Genomic DNA, 16,594 nt, shown 5'->3' on the forward strand with positions numbered 1-16,594 from the left:
GCGGGGAGGGAGTAGAAATTTAAGAAAGGAAGAAAAAATGTCATAGAGAAGGAAATGAAGGTTTGTTCAGAAAATGGACACGTAACGGAGAGAGGGGCTGACGGTGCTAGGGGCAGGGAGGGAGGGAACACGCCCGGCTGCCTCCCCAGAGAGCCGCCGCCCTCCCCGCAGCGGCCAGGGAAGGCTTTTGGCGGCGGGCGGGGGTTCCTGGGCCAGGGGCGCTGCGGTACCGGGGCGGGAGCGACTGCGGCATCCCTGCGGCGCCGCCCGGGCCCCGGGGCTTCCCCTGCGCTCTCGCCCCGCTCCCCCACGCCCTGGCAAAGATTTGACTACATTTCCCAGCACTTCCCTCTTCCGAGCGGGCTCTGCGGGGAGCCCCGGCGCCTCTCGCCATCTCCTGGGCTGGCAGGGGGCTCGGCGCGGCGGCGGGGCGGAGCTCGGCTCGGCTCGGCTGGGCTCGGCTCCCCCCGCCCGTGCAGGCGCGGAGCCGGCGGCGCTCGGCGGCGAGCGGGGCGGTGGGCAGCGGGCAGCGCCATGCGGGCGGCCGCCTGCCTGCTCTGCCTGGCGCTCGGCGCCCTGGCCGCGGCCCCGGCCCCGGGTGAGTGGCGAGGGGGCAGCGCCGCCGCGCTCGGGGCGGGGGCGGCGGGAACGGGGGGGACGAGGCTGCTGCGGAGCCCCATGGAAACGGAGCCCGCCGCAGCCTGCGCGCCGGGGCCAGGGCGCAGCCGGGTGACCGTGCCTCTCCCTGCGCAGGAGGCGCCGGGCCGGCGGCAGCGGCAGCGGCAGCGGGGCGGCGGGGCCAGAGCCCCTTCGCGGAGCGGGAGAGCATCAGGCCCCTGCGGCTGGTCTCCGGCGAGGGCGGCGGGGCGCGCCGGCCGGCGCTGAGCACACGCGTGCGGAGCGAGGCGGCGCGGGCACAGGTAAGCCGGGCGGGGGGCGGGCAGGGCCGGCGGAGCGGAGCATCCCCGCAGCCTCGCCCGGGTGTCGGCGCCGCCCGAGGGGAGCGCCCGGTGCGGGGCGATGCGCGGCCGGACGCGCGGTGTTTCCCGCAGGAGCGCGGGAACGCCAGCCCTGTGCGGGGGAGCCCGGATTAGTTCCGATGGTCCCCGTGCTGTCAGAGCCTCCCCCGGCCGGCACCGGGCCCCGGGGCGCCCGGAATGAAAGTTGCGGTGCCTTTGCGACAGCGGGGCTCGGAACGCTGCGGCGGCTCCGTTTCGGCTTCTGGTTGGAGCGTGGGCAGGGTGGGCTTGTGTTCTGGGGACTCGGATGTGATTTTAAAAATAGAAATTGTATATCGGAAGGGAATTGCTTGAAATGTAACACATGAGCTAAAGACGGGATTTGACGCGCGAATTGCCTGTACCCAAACTGGGGCATGTTTTCAAATTCTGTAGAATCAGAGAATCATTAAGGTTGGGAGAGACCTCTAAGATCATCGAGTCCAGTCATTAACCTGGCACTGTTTATGCTAAAAACCATATTTCTGTTATATGAAGACCAATCCCTATAACTTTTAACAACCTCGTTTTGTATTAAAATACAGTGATTTTCCTCTTAAACCCCTTTATTTAGGGTGGTACATGGCTATTACATCTAAAGGAAAAAAAACATTGAATCCATGTTGTTAGAGATGAAAAACAAATAGATAAGCATTTGAGGTAACTGCTGACATGCAAGATGAGTTGCAGGCCTCTATTTCCTCCTTTTCTGGTTGACTACTGTGTGTTTAAGAAGCAAAATAGGTGAAAAAATCCGTGAAATATAAGAACTGACAACTTGCATTCTCTTTGTATAGTTAAATAATAAACAAGCTCCTTGTAGCATATGTATTTTCCTCTGAATGTAACTTACTCTATGTAAAGATTGTTTTCCCATATGAAGACCATATTTACAGTGCAATAATCCCAAAGTTCACAATGCTTTGCTCAAAGAAGAAAAAAAAAATCTTCTAGGCATTTCAGGATTCTTTGAAGACCCCCAAAAGTCACAAGTTCAAATACTTTGTGACATGTCTGTTTTAAACTTAGTAATGGTTGCATTTGACTTTAGTATTAGGATTAAAATACTGGTCTTACGGAACAAACTGCTAATTAATGGGTTTTGTTTTTCTGAATGTCTCAGATTTTATTCACCAAATCTTATGCTCATAAGATTTTCAAGTCATCCTCATCTAGTTAAGTTGTTAGTGTGATTAGTCTAAGCAGAAAAAATAAAGTAACACGGGGGGTTTGAAAAGGGTTAAATACGTTTATTTCACAACAACCTCCACAGTAAACCAATGTTAATGTGTAAAACCTCTGATGTAAATGTGAAAGCTACTACAACTTTTCTTCCTGAGCAAGAAGTTTTCCCTCTGCTGCTAAAAATATTCCCAGCCTCTTCCATGGCATCTGATGGTTGTTACTCATGGAAGGATACATTATCTGACAGTGCTTTGGCCAGAAGAAAAATGCCGAGCAGGCTGAACCGAGTGAAGCAGTACAGACTCTGTGATTCTGGCACAGAGCATGGTTGCATCCTGATTGCAGGATATTGCATCCCTTGCCCAGAGATCTGAGTCAGCTTGGCCGTAATGGACCAGCAGTGTGGCTGACTTTGCTTAACTGAAGTTGTGTAGGAGCTGCATTTAGGAAGGTAATTACCAAAGTTATGGACTAACTTCACAGAGTTAACTTCTATGGGGCTTTTGGGTGTCCCGTGCATGTCACATGAAGTATAAAGATATTGGATTCTGCTTGTACATGAAGAGACACCCATGCCTGCCCTGAAAAGTTAGCAGTCAGTGGCATATAAAGAGTAGGGGAATGGAGCTGTCCTCTTCATCAATAACATTTCCAAATGTATTTGTTTGTTTTATGATTAAATACACTCTGACTGTCTCCATGTTCTATCCATTGCTAACAGTTTTTGAATAGCTGTATTTGAGAGGTAAAAAAGCTGGTCTTGAACAGAGATTTCAAACCAAGGCTGATGGTGTTCTGGATTACTTAAGGGGACATGCATCTTTGAGGAGGTAAAAGCATTCAAGAAGAATCCCTGGTGAGTGAAGGACTATCAACCATGTCTAGAAAAACAGAGATACCTGAATGGGAAGGTGCATTCAGAAGACTAGCCAACAAGGCTGTAGTTGAATTAATGTAAAACAATGAAGTTGTGTTTTGAATTGGATAAAGATAAAAGGAGAGGGGGGAGAGAGAGAGAGAGAGAGAGAGAGAGATAAGCTGGAGAGAAGGAAGTCGCATTAAATCGGATTGGATTCCTTTAATTCCTGGATGAAAGCTTTAGCTGCAGAAAGGGCAGAAGTTGAACAAGAAGGATGCAAGCCTGAGTTCAGAACTGCACAAAGGGAAATGAGGATGATAATGCAGAGGAATGCAAAAGAGAAGCATGGCCTTTGCAGATCAGGAGTTTTAGAATTGGCTCATGATGGAGTTGAGCCAGAGGAGTGTGATATGAGAAAATGGGGTGAAAGGAGATAATTGAAGGCAGAAGTGACTGGGAAGTGATGGATGACAGATTTCTAAAAGGTAATGGTTTGTTTTCAGCATTTGTTGAGGTTTTTCTTTAACAAGTTCCTCCGTTTTGTTTGTTTTGAGGTTTTTGGGCCATTGCCATCAGAGTTGAGTGACTTCTCTCCATGCATGCTTTACTATTAAATAGTAAAAGAAATAATCTATATGCTCATCTTAGAAACCCAGAATGTAATTGCTTAAAAAACATAATTAATGTGCTCACAGTTGTAGTTGTCCAAGATTGCTGAACCTCAGAACACAGCACAAGACAAATGTTGTAGGCTATTACGTGTTCATGTCATTAATGTTTTAATGTACAATATATAGTGGACATTGGAGAATTCATGTGACTTTGGGTTTCTGCTTTTAGTTACATTGCAGAATAGAGTCCCTACTAGTATCCTGTATTTCAGTTTCTCTGTTCCTCAAAGGGTGCCTGTTAGCAGCTGCACAGCATTTAGTGTATAGAATAATCGAGATAAGATATGGCTAAAAATACTAAAAATAATATATTATCATTAATGCAACCCAGGATCTTAGCAATGGACACCTAATTTACTGTTACGTAAATAAGTGTATTAGATGATGAGAGTCCTCTATGTCAGGGACATTCAGTGAAGGCTAATCTAATCATTTTGTGTTTAAAAGAAGAGCTTAAAGTGCCTTAAGACATATATTTTGGTATTGTAAGAAGCACATGGGAAACCACAAGTTTTGTAATATTTTCCTTTAGTCAATGCAGTGCAGACGTGTTCTTTGTTAAAATGTGGGAACATGTAAGGATCCCTCCCCACTTCCTGTATTATCATTATCCATTTTTGATACATCTAAGCGTTACATGGAAATTTGTGACATTTCCTATGATTTTCAGTGGGAACAAGGTTCTGACCTGCCATGGACAGAGATTCACTCATCTCTGCTGGTTGTGCAGGGACATTCATGATATAGCAATTTCAGATTCTTAAGCTGTTTTTCACTTCACTGTTGTCCTGAAGGTACAGTGGATTCCTCCCAAGAGAGTAAGAGGGATGACCTGGTTGTAGGGAGCCTGGCCTGGAGGGGACTAAACTGCATCTGGAGACAGAAGTGCATGTTGTTTATAGTTCAGAATGAGTGAGTCATTAGTTTTCAGTAAAGAGCTTATTTGTCTTCCACAGCCTGCATTGTTTGTGACCAAATGATACAATAGCATACACCTATTTGGAATCATGGCTTGCAGATTTCTTAAATGATTTCTTATTGCTAATAATCAATTTCAGAGGAGCTTTGCTCTGTCATGCTGAGTTTGCATAGCTCTGCTTGCTCTTGGATTTGAAATCTTCATTGGTTATTCAAGTGTTGCCTAGTCTTTGCTATTGGATTCTCTGATTTCTTGTGATCTCACTCTAGTCTTCATACAGAATATCCCTGTTCTTTGCAGGTGCTTCTGAAATTGCTGACTCTTGCTTTCTGTTCTGATGCTGTCAATTTCTGTTGGTACTGTAAGTTACTATGTTGGGTAGCTCAAATGAATACTAATTTTTTTTTCTTTAAAAAAGAACTCTGACTATTGAGTGGCTTATAAAAATATCTCTAGAGTTTGGGACTGATGAATGGTGACTGTTGGAAAGAGAAGTGTCGTGAGAAATTGCCTGATTAAAAAAATTCTTTTCTACCCACTTAATCAAATTACTTTTGTCTCTTGAAGAAACGTAGGCAGAATTTTTGATCATCCTAACATAAAACCAAAGGGAAGGAGGTTAAACTGGGAAAGGGGCTATGGTGAGTAATAACATGCATTTGGTTTATTGCTGAATTTGGTTTTCTTCCTGCCTTGTTGCCTCTTAAGATTTATAAGGCATTAGACAAAATGTGTGTGATTCACCAATACTGCAATATTTTATGAATATGTGAATGATGGTTAAAATACTCATACTCTTGATGCAGGTCTTGCCTTCTTGAAGAGGGGAAAACTGCTGAAAACAAAACTTGACTATAGATTGTGTGTTGAATGATGTAAGGGCATTGAGGGTGTCCTTTGATTTCTGATGTAGGAGGCACTTTCAGGTACAACTTTTTATAAAGTATTCAAAGTGTGTTTTGGTATTTTATAGGCAAAGAATATTTCAAATTCCTAGTTTATCTTTCATTGCAAGCTCATATCAGGAAAAGTCTTTCCCTGCTCGATAATGAGATTTGTTATGACTGTAAATGTATGAGTTCAAAAAATCATGCAGCAAAAAATCCCTGGTGGCTGCTGCTTCAACAGTTCATGTTGTTTTGTGTCATCTTCTCATGCTTGTGCCATACGGACTGGAAAAGAGAGATATTCCTAAAGCTAAGGCTTAGCCTCATAAAACAGGCTTATATACAGCCAAAAAGGATCTTAAAGGCTCAGATGTAACAATTTGTATAGAAAGATTTTTCCCAACATTTGCTCATTGCCATGATTAGTGTAGCAGCTGCAAAATCTGACAGAGGAGTGCTTTCCAGCCTTGGTGATGAATGTATCTGTATTCACTCCTGGTCTGTGTTTGTGCCCCTGAGTGCAGGATCACACTGAATACTCTTTCTGCCACAGTTTCACTGTGTACCCGTTTTGGGACTACTACAGTGTCTAGTCAGCTATATCAGCCATATAACACATGAATGTGTAGAAGTGTATTGCATCTTGAACAGTGTCATGATAAACTTTGATGAGATTTAGCCATATTCTGGAGGAATCACATGTGAAGTTAAGATTCCCTCTGAAATGTTTGCCAAAAGAGCATTATGGACATACGTGTTAAAAGGTCATGGTAGATATATTATCCTTCTGGTAGTCCAGGTCCCTTTTGTAGTTTTCCCAATAATCATACCAGTCTTTAAGTGACTCAAAACTAACAACTTTTTTAGGTCTCTGCTTGTGGAAACATTATCACAGTTATCCTGTCAAACACTGCTTAAAGGTCAATCAAACTGTATAAAACCTTCAAAAGCCTGATAAGGTTCAGGTCTGTAAATTGTGGGTTCTTCTAGCTATCTCAGTGGCTCACAACTGGCTCAGTGCTCTTCCCTCTCCAATTAGCTCTGCTGAAGTTTGTGGTCATTCCACTTGTTGCTGCCTCCCGCTGGGGTTTTTCCCCTGGAGAAGATGGAAGACAAGGATCCTTGTCTTGCACTCCCATGGGTTTGGACCAAGGCTACCTCTCCTCCCAAGCAGACTGCTCTTCTTCTTCATGGGAAGTAGCTCACAGGTCAGATGATTTAGCTGCCAGCCCAGGCCCATGTGTATTCTCTCAGCTGGATAACTGTGGATGTAAAGGGTGAAGACCAATACTGTCAGAGGATCAAGGCTGGACACAGGATTTTTGTGTCTTCCTATGCAATCTATCTTTCTCTTCATCTACTGGTATGGTTCAGTGTTTTCATCACTAGATAATTTTTTTTCAATGTTGTTTTTTCTAGAAACAGTATAATTGTCTGTTTCTTGCGTTAACCAAAACTGCTATATTCAATATCCCCAAAATATCTGTGACTCCATCCTGTCTTCCTTTTCTCTAGCTTTGACTTATGTAATTTATTTTAAACAATGCAAAATTTGCTGTGATAGTCTGTGGAAAACTTTCAGACAAGAAAGCCTTCAATGCCCCTCTAGTTACCTTCTTTCCTTTGGCTTGCCAGTGTAGATAGTGTATGGGTACACTGTTCTGTGGAGATGTCTTTTGGAGCGCATACAGGATTGCAGAGATCTGTCGCATGAAATTTAGCTTTTTGTAGCTGCAGATGCTCCCTGATAGTGCTCTTCTGAAGCCACTGCAATAGTTGCATTAATCTGCAGAGGAGAAATCATTGCTGCAGGGGTGAACTGTGCAGCGGCAGCTGTGCTGAGCCACAGCCAAGTGTGGATGGGGAACAACATCACTCTCCTCAGATGGAAGCATGTTCAGTGCAGATGAGAGCTTTGGACACTGAAGATGACATCTGTGCAAGCTTTTAATATTTTGGTGGGAGGATTGTGTGAGGGAAGGCTTATGTTTCTTTCCCAGAAACTTTATTGTTAAGCATTGAACAGCAAAGGTGGCTGAAGGGCGTGTAAACATGGTCAAGGTGTGTTCTGCCAGGCTGTGGCATGCACTGCGGTGATGGGGCTTGGCTGGTTGGGTAAGTCCAAGTGGAAAGTCAGTGTCACCTGAAATTAAAGAATTATGAAGAAATCACAGAAAGTGGCAAAGACCTAGAGATGTTATAACTTTTGAGTCACTAAGAGTCCAGCTTGAAAATTGGGTTCAGTTAAAGTAAGTTAACTGTGGCATTACTGCTGTGCATTTGCCCTCAGACAATGAAATTTGATGATTCATCTGGTAATTTGACCAGCTCAGGTTTGTCTACCTATGCTAAGTTCACTCTTAAGTCTCTCTTTCTTCCTTGTTTTTAAGTGAAATGGGTGTTACCAGACCAGAAAACTGTGGCAAGGGACGTGCTTTAGGAAAAGCATACTCCAGAATGTTGTATTAGTACAAAGTTTAGAAAAATTTGTGTGGGTAAATGCCTTCTAATGAAAGTGTGATGTATAGGAATGTGGAGGCTAGAGCCCTGACTTACAGCTCAAAAATAGCCCAGAAGAATAGCAGTATGTAGGAATACACTCTGTTCCAGAAATGTCTCCTTAGAGTATTTCAACTCCTGAAATTCTGTGGGAATGAAAAAAATCCATCCATCAATTGTTTCAGAAAACATATACAGTGAAAATGTTGATTCATTTTGATCTCTTGGGCTGTATCAAGGGAAAGAAGAGTTTTGAAATTTGCTTTTCTCGCACTTTTCAACTTGAAGCAGGACTTTGATACTTGAATGTAGAGGGTGAGTCATATTAAAAAAGTATCATCTGTGGAATTGATTGAGCAATGTAGTGGTGTGCCTAAGAGTCTGCAATTTTGTCAAGCTTTTGTTAGCCTCTAATGCTAACAGGATGTTGGTAAACTTTCTGTTGGTGCCTAGGGTCCATTCCTGGGAGAAGTTAACCATGTTGGTAGGCTTTAGGTGTCAAAGTGTGCTTGTTACTTCCAGTGGGCAGAGCTAATCTTTTGGTAGTAAGCTTTCATTTGTATGTAAACTAAATGTAAGACCAACTGAAAATGTTTGAAATATGTCACTGTGTTGCTGAAAAAGGTTTAGTCACTGATACTGTATGAAGGAGCAAAGTTAGTGTGGGCTCTTTTTACTACATTTGAATGCTTTATTTGTAATGTAAAGGTAGCTTAATGGAGGGGTTTTGTAGATTTTTCTCATAGTGGAACTTTTTTCCTTCATTTCTGAAGACTCAAGAGATGCTGAAAAGGGGGCCTTTAAATGTTATTGATTCCTTTCAGAGCTTGGAAAACATGTAGCTAAAAATGACCTCAAGGCACCATCTGCTTCAGCAAAGGAAATGCCGTCACTCCTCCCGACTGTTGGATCCGTTGAGTTTTCCTTCTTGCCTAAATGGTGTTCTTGGACAATAGTCCTTTCTCCAGAGACATGCAGATGGGTTTATGCTGAAGAGTTGCCCACAGCACGTGTGTTGCTGCCCTTGTTTAGTGTTCTGTCCCCCTGCAGATGGGTGGTGTGTTGGTTGTTTGCCTCTCATGCTGCAGCTGTGCACCAGTAGCATTTCCTTTGGGTTCTGCCCACTTGAAACTGCCAGGGAGAGCAGTATTTTACTGAGGATGGATTGTCCTTGTTGGAGTCCTTTCCCTCTGATCTCTTGTTTCTTCACAAACAGTAGCTTCCCCCTCTGATTGCAGCTAGGTCCTGGGCTGCTGAGTGATACAGATGGAACACGTTGCACTACTGCTGCCGTAGTATTTTTTCTGACTCCTAGACATACCAGTACATTGCTTTTCCTGCTAGATCTGGCTTTTTAAAAACTACAGTCACTGTGGGGAGCAATGGAAACTGGTGTTTCTGGGTCACAGGGTGAGTCTTTGTTTGCTCTGCTCCCTGTCTTAGTTTTAGAAGTGTGATCTTCAATGGTGGTCAAAGTTTTGTATGAATTATGGCGGGAAAAGATTCTGAACTTCTAAAATTTTCATTCATGACTTTTCTTTGTTTTCTGTATGTAACCTTCTATTTGATTAATCACACTTAAAACAACCTATTTGTTCATAATTTCCCTAGCCATTAGTATTTGACGAAGAACCTTTTTAAGTACATTTTAAAAACATGAGATTGAGCAGTCACCAGTTTTCTGGTTTTGCCCCAGTAGTGATATATTTAAGACCTCTGGCACTATAGTTGTATGTAACCTTTTATATATGAATCCTTGCTGCTTTCCTTTCAGAAAAAGGGGAAAATAAATATGACTTCCCAAAATTTCTTGCAGTTCTTCCTTTCACAGTCATTTGAAGACTTGCAGTAATTAGTCTCACAGGAAATCAAAACTTATAAACAAAATTTCAGAATCAAATTAACATCATCCTCTACACTTAAAAGCAGAATGAGTGTGAGATCTGCTGCCACAGGGCTTTACTGGTGCTGGAAACAAGTGTGAGATTGCCTCTTGGGAAGCAGCATCTTGCCCATTCAGTTACTCAAATTTGTCCTGTTAGATGTGTGAGATCAAATGATAGCTCATGCTAAATTTGCTAGCAGTGACAACCCAGTAGTTTTCCTGTCTTAATTGTTCCACTTAACAGTTAACCTTGGGTCAATTTTCGAGAAAGATGAAGTGGAGGTGAGGAAGGAGAGCAGGAAGAGAAGCTTTCAGGGGTCCTCAGAAGGATCCATGGTGCCACCCAGGCACTGACTGCAGCAGTGACACCTGTGTAACACCTTGCATCAGTTTGTGCTTGGGACTTTTTTCCCTTGTGCTCTTCCCCCATATATATTGAGTAAATTCAAATAGTCTCTGTGTTCAAACACACTAAGAAACAAAATAGGGAGGGTTGTTGCGATTTTTTTTCCCTTTTCCCCTTTTCCTTTGTGTTTTTTTTTTTTTTTTTTTTTTTTTTTTTTTTTTTTTTTTTTTTTTCCTACTGGAAAGACTAATTACAGGCATTTTGGAGGTACAAGTGGTTCTTGCTTCTGAGTTTGAGTTCATTGATACTATCATGTTTATATGAAGAAAAGCTATTTTAGGTCATGTTTATGACCACAAGGAACTGGGCCTTGGCACTAGACTCTAGCTGATGATTTTTAGATCTCCCCATGCTCCACCCTCACTTGGCATGGAGAACAGATGTGAGATCCAGGACTGAAAAATGAACATGCATCTATTAAAATATTTTCTTATTTCTAGCTTTTCCTCAGAATAAATAACTGATTTACTAAATGTGCCCCAAAGAGGTAGTTGTAAAAGTGTTTCTGTCAAACCATGATCCTATTCTCCTATTCTGCAGTTTTTTCATTAAATAAACTCCACCCCACCAAAGATATTTAGATTTATGCATTGGATAAAAAGAAGGAGCTTGCATGAAGAATGTCAAATAATGATGATTAATACAGTAAATGAGTGCCTATAAATATTATGGGAATGCTAGGGAAAGTAAAGAGATTTTGCTGCTGTTTAATATGCTATGATATGTGGATCTGGTTCAGTGATACTGAATTTTGAGTAAAGTTAGATATTTTCAAATGGCAAAAGAGAAAGCCTGAGGTAATAATGTTGCAGTTATATTTTGTTGTGTAGTTTTGAAAGGAGATTCTTTCACTTGGGATACATATTTTTAATATTAGACTTATGCGTATTTGTGATTTTTTTGTCTTAGCAAATTTTTTTTTTTCTTCCCAGTGCACATGAAAAAGTAAGTTTTGGCACATATTTCTTATTTTACATAAAACAACAATATATTGCATAACTCAGGATTTATTACAGCAAAACTGAGGCTGAAAATTGTCTTTTTGGAGTGTGTACATTTTATATGTCATTTTATAGAATGCTAATTGGCACTGTATTTCCCGAGCATAAATTTATTTCTAATGGTTATTTTCAAAACAGCAAATGTAGGTAGATCTACATAAAAAATTCACTGTGTTTTTCATGTAATTTCATAAATAAATTTATTTTGATTTCCCATTGGCTTATGTGTCCTTACTGAACTTAAGATAACTTATTTCATACACACTTAAGGGACTGTCAACAAGCTGAAGTTTCTGTTCTATGAAATGGTGGGAGTGGGAAATTAAATTAATATCTAAGGAATCTGCTATTTTGTAAATGTGACTGACTCACCGAATGTCTGCTATAAAATCTCATTGTTCTTACAAGCTCTGAATAACACTTTTAAAGTTTTTTTTTTCCTTTAATATCCTGTATTATTTTATGTTTTGATTCTCTTGATGCTTTTCTTTCAAGTCTACAAATCTGATTAGAATCTTTTAATTAGAAACTACAATGCTATATATAGTAATAAATAGAAAATTTTTTACATCCAAGGACAAACATATAAATAGGATTTTCTCCTCAATTTTTTTAACGAACTGTTCTTTTTTGACAGAAATTTTTGTAATTTCTTCTAGCAAAACTTTTTAAAAAGTATCTAAGTGCTTTATTAAGGATACTATTCAAGGAAGAAACATTTTATGAGGAATTTCACATTGCATCACAACATATTTTTAATTATTTTTCCTTATTTTTTGAGGAAAAATATTAGTCAGCATGTTACTGTGCTGCTTTCAATACTCAGCTAATTATATACAATGTGAGGAAAATGTCAATTTTTTTCCATTTAAATTTCCTGTTAGTTTGATTATTCAAGAAAATGCATAGCTTGTAAATGTTTCACTGGTGGTTAAGATATTTGCCCTGTTTGAAATTAAAATCTTTGAAATACATTTTAGGTTACCTCCGGAACAGTGCGCTGATGTTGATCAGCAGTGATGCATGTTGGTTCCCTTTGCAGATGCTCATTCTTTGGGGCCAGTTTCTGGAGAAAGCTGATCCCCAGCAGGAGTACTGAAGGGACATCATTATTCTGTTGTGTTTCTTTGTAGGAATAAATAGTCATATTTGATACTGATTGTCCATCTCCTCTATTACTGCAGTGATCCCTGAGGCATGGAGCAGGTGATTTAAAATAACTGGAATCACATTGCTCTTGGTTTGGCAGGAAGGTTTGCATACCACTTTTGTTTTTGTAGAATTCAAGCTTTTTATCTTTGCTTCAGATAAAATGTCTTAGTGCTTAGTGATTTGAAATAATCTTTTCCACTCCATTTACTCTCGATTCCTTTCAGGCATTCACTGAGATGCTTAAACTTTACAATCTTTAATAGAAGTTAGCTCTGCATAGTTGCATGTGGTGCATGGGATGCTTGGTATTTTCTGTAGTGAGCCTTGCGGGTCCATGCAATTTATGCACCACTAGAAATTGCACCTGAAGTACTGCAGCTAATTTCAGAGCTGTTATTGGTATTTTTCTTCTTCAGTTGCATGACATAAAAATTTCAGGACTTTTTGATTGTGTTGGAGGCATTGCATTGTGCTCTTCCATTAAGTTGTTCGATTCTCCTTTCCTGGCTCTTGTTCATGCACTGAGTGCATCTTCTGGTCTCCAGGAATTCTCCTTTTATGACTCAGTTGTCAGCCACTGATGTGCCAAGCGGATGGTTGTTGCAAAAGCCTCAGATTTTCTGAGAGAGTTCCTGGGTTTGAGAACTAAATGATGTAATTGATTGTCTTGCTTTGGTGGTTTAGAGAAGCCTTTGTAGGTGTCTTTCTTGTTATTTCTGCTTGACTGAGGTGGTGTAGATGGAAAATTATATATTTCCTTTCTTTGGGTTCTTTTATTGACATAGGTCTATGAACGTAAGCTCCTTTGCACTGGCCGTTTTACCTGTTCACTGAGCGGGCAGGTAGATGTGCTTAAAGATAATGTAGAGACAAGACTTTTAAAATCCATTTCTTTATTTTGTGGTTCTTAAGCAGATATTTAGAAAAACTGTTACCCTAAAAAATGCATTGTGTGGAATTCTTAAGGTTCAGATTTTTGTTATGGTGGATGACATTTTTAGCTGAAAGGGGAAATCTGTCTTCCTCTTCATTGTTTCTTGGGTGTCCCCTCTGACTTCTTTCTGTTGCATCTACCTTGTGGTTTATTTAGATCAGTTTATTTGTCTGACAAAAATCATGCCCACTCCAAGTGGTGATTAATTTTCTGCTGCTGATCTGACTTTCTGGCTGGCCTCATGAGCTGACAAGGGAGAGTAGGTGGGAACACATGGCTGGGATGGGGCAGAATTGTTCGTTTTGGGCAGCAGCCCACAGTGTGAAGTGCTTTACAAATGCCTATCAGGAGGGGATGCAAATTCTGGAAAGGGCTGAGTTTGTCAGGCTATCCAGAATGTCTTGGTGTCTTGGTAGGTTTAAAATACCCTTGAGATACACTTGATTGCACTTGAGTTTAGACTTAATGGTAAGTTTCTGGGTTTGCATCATGTGTCTTGGGGAGTGATTACATCTCTGTGTAATGTTTTTTGTATTAATTTAGTCATACATATTTTCTCCCTTAAATCCACATTGTTTTTGTCAGGGAATAACTGTGGTCCAGGTCACCTTAGAAATACATTAGCTTGTAGTTGTTTATCTTAGAGATGTGTTCAAGAGAGGAAATCTCCCAGACCAAATCGATATGGTGCAATATACCTAGCAGTTAAAAGCCAAACCAAACCGAAACAATAGAGTAATTTTTGCTCTTATGATCTATGAAGTGGATGCATTTTAATGACAAATGTTACATTTAATATATGTACATTTAGAAATTCAAATTAGGTTTTTATATTATTTCTTACTCGTTAATTCTCTTCTGGTACCAGCATATGGTCATACAGAGGACTTGGTTATACTCTGTCTAGAGATCTAAATGATGGCATATTTAGCTATGTCGTTAACAAGCAGGAGTAATGAAATGCTGTAGAATGTTCTTTGCATTCAATAATGTAATGATGAGAATCAAAAAACTGGGCTGTCATTACTCCTTTGTTCAGAAAGTAGTTGTTGCAGTGCAGGTGGCTGAATGAAGGTTAGCTAAGGTTAGCAAATGGGCTGCAGTGGAACAAGGGAGTAACAGAGCTGCCATTGGTCCCTTGTACCTTACTTGATTCTTGGCCTGTCACATCCTGTTTGTGAACAGCAGCTTGAAAATTCACATCTAGCAAGAGAAGATGAAATTTTAAAATCATTCAAAGCAGACTCTGCTGCCTGAGAGGTGGAAAAGAAACAACAATGGTAATGTGATAATTTGTTGATGGTTGTTTCTGCTGTATTTGTGGTTGCACTAGCTGCTGCAGGCCAGAAACAGCTAAATGATGGTCCTGCATGTGGGTGCCATATGTACTGTGGGTGTCTGTACATTCTGTGGGTGTCTGTCATCACAGATGCCAGCTGGATGTGTATTTTTGTTGTTTGTTTATTTGCTTTTTAATTCTTTAAATGCTTTTTTTGATAGAAAGTAAGTTTTTAATATTGATGGTGATTAACCACCTATTATTTACCCAGGTAAGATAAACTGTATGTAATATATATACTAATTTCATCAAAAATGATACATTTGTTCAAAAAAGATGATAAATTATCCAGAAATTACAAGAACCACTTAGCAAAGACCTGGTGGCCTGTGTAACAAAGCAGGTTAGATGTAGTGGGGATAGACAAAAGGGTGTCTGACACCGAGTTATATCTATTGAGGATAATTCTAAGGAGCTTTCCAGTTTTACTGCATCCTTCTAAAGTGTAATGTAAATGTGTAGAGTTTCTTGTCATGCAATTTTGTATTCACAGTAGTGACACAGCCAGGCATTTTTATAGAGAGCCCTCAGCCTGAGCATCCTCTAGTAAGACAAACTGTCCTGACTTCTGCGGTTTTTTAAAAGGATTCATCTGTGGATATGTATTCATGGTTGTTGTCTTTTCTATTTATTAATACTAGTGCTTATATATGTAGACATAACAAGAAAATTTTGCTGTAGGGCAACTAAAAGACGTAATAAACAAAAAGTCATGATTCCCTCAACTTTCCTTTTCATTGCTGCTGTTCTTTTCCAAGGAAGCTGGTATTCTCAGCTCTTCTGGATTTAATGCCTATTGAAAGCCTGCCAGTAGTTTTAGAAAGAGTGAATTTGATGATTCACATTATCCCATCCTGTCCTGTGTTTCCCAGAGTTTTCAATAAATCATTTGTTACAGTTGTACTATCCTGTATTATATTTATTTGGAGAAGTGTAGCTTAGAGTCTTAAGTGGTTCTTCAGCATTTCCTTTTAGGTCCTCTGTCTACATGCTTCAAATCTTAATGTGCACATTTCAATGGAAACAAAGTAGGAACAAAATTGATACTGTTCCAAAATGTCTCCAAGTGGCTTTTCTTATTAATTAGTTAAATAACATGGCTGTTCTGTTTCTTGTGTTTTCAGGTCTAGAAACAAGTGTTGCATTTCTATTGGATAGCTGAGTATTTTCTTCCACTACTACCAGAATAAAACTCTGTTTCTGGCAGTCAGGAGTTATGAAGTGTTCCCATGTTTACCCACTATAGGACTGAATTCAAGGAACTCGTTTGGGGAGAATAGGGTAAAGAAAGGAAGCAAGCAAGCAAGCTGTTTCTCTACCACCCATTTTTCTTTGATTTTAGTAGCTGCTCAAGGGTTTGGAGATTTGGGATTCTTTTAGAGGGTTGTGAGTCAGAGCTTTACAGACAAAGCAGCTAATTATATTTTATCCCATTGCTATCCCCTCGCTATATGAGAGTCTGTCTGAATGAACAGTTTCTTTCAGGCAGTGTTGATGAGATTTGTGAGAGTACAGTTGTCTGACCAAGGCAGTAATGCCTCAGCTGTTCTCTCTGGTCTGTGTCCAGAGTCAGTGTAGGGAACATGTGAGCCAGGGGAGGTCTCACTTCCCTTTGCTCTGTTTTGCCCAGGGTGGGATTTTGAAGAGCCGTTTCCTATGGTGTAGATGGGTTAAGATGGGGGGTTACTCTGAGTCACAGATTGTGTTGTTGGGATTTCTTGAATAACTCTCATAGATTCAGAAAACTGATCGTTTATTCATTATCAAAGACTGTTTTGTCTGTTTCAATTCAATTTTATTTGGTTAATGACATATTTTTACTTATTGTATATATTTTGATTCTGCATTCTCAAACCAGT

This window comes from Zosterops lateralis, assembly GCF_965231275.1.
Source record: "Zosterops lateralis genome assembly, chromosome: 1".
NCBI classification, from domain to species: Eukaryota; Metazoa; Chordata; class Aves; order Passeriformes; family Zosteropidae; genus Zosterops; species Zosterops lateralis.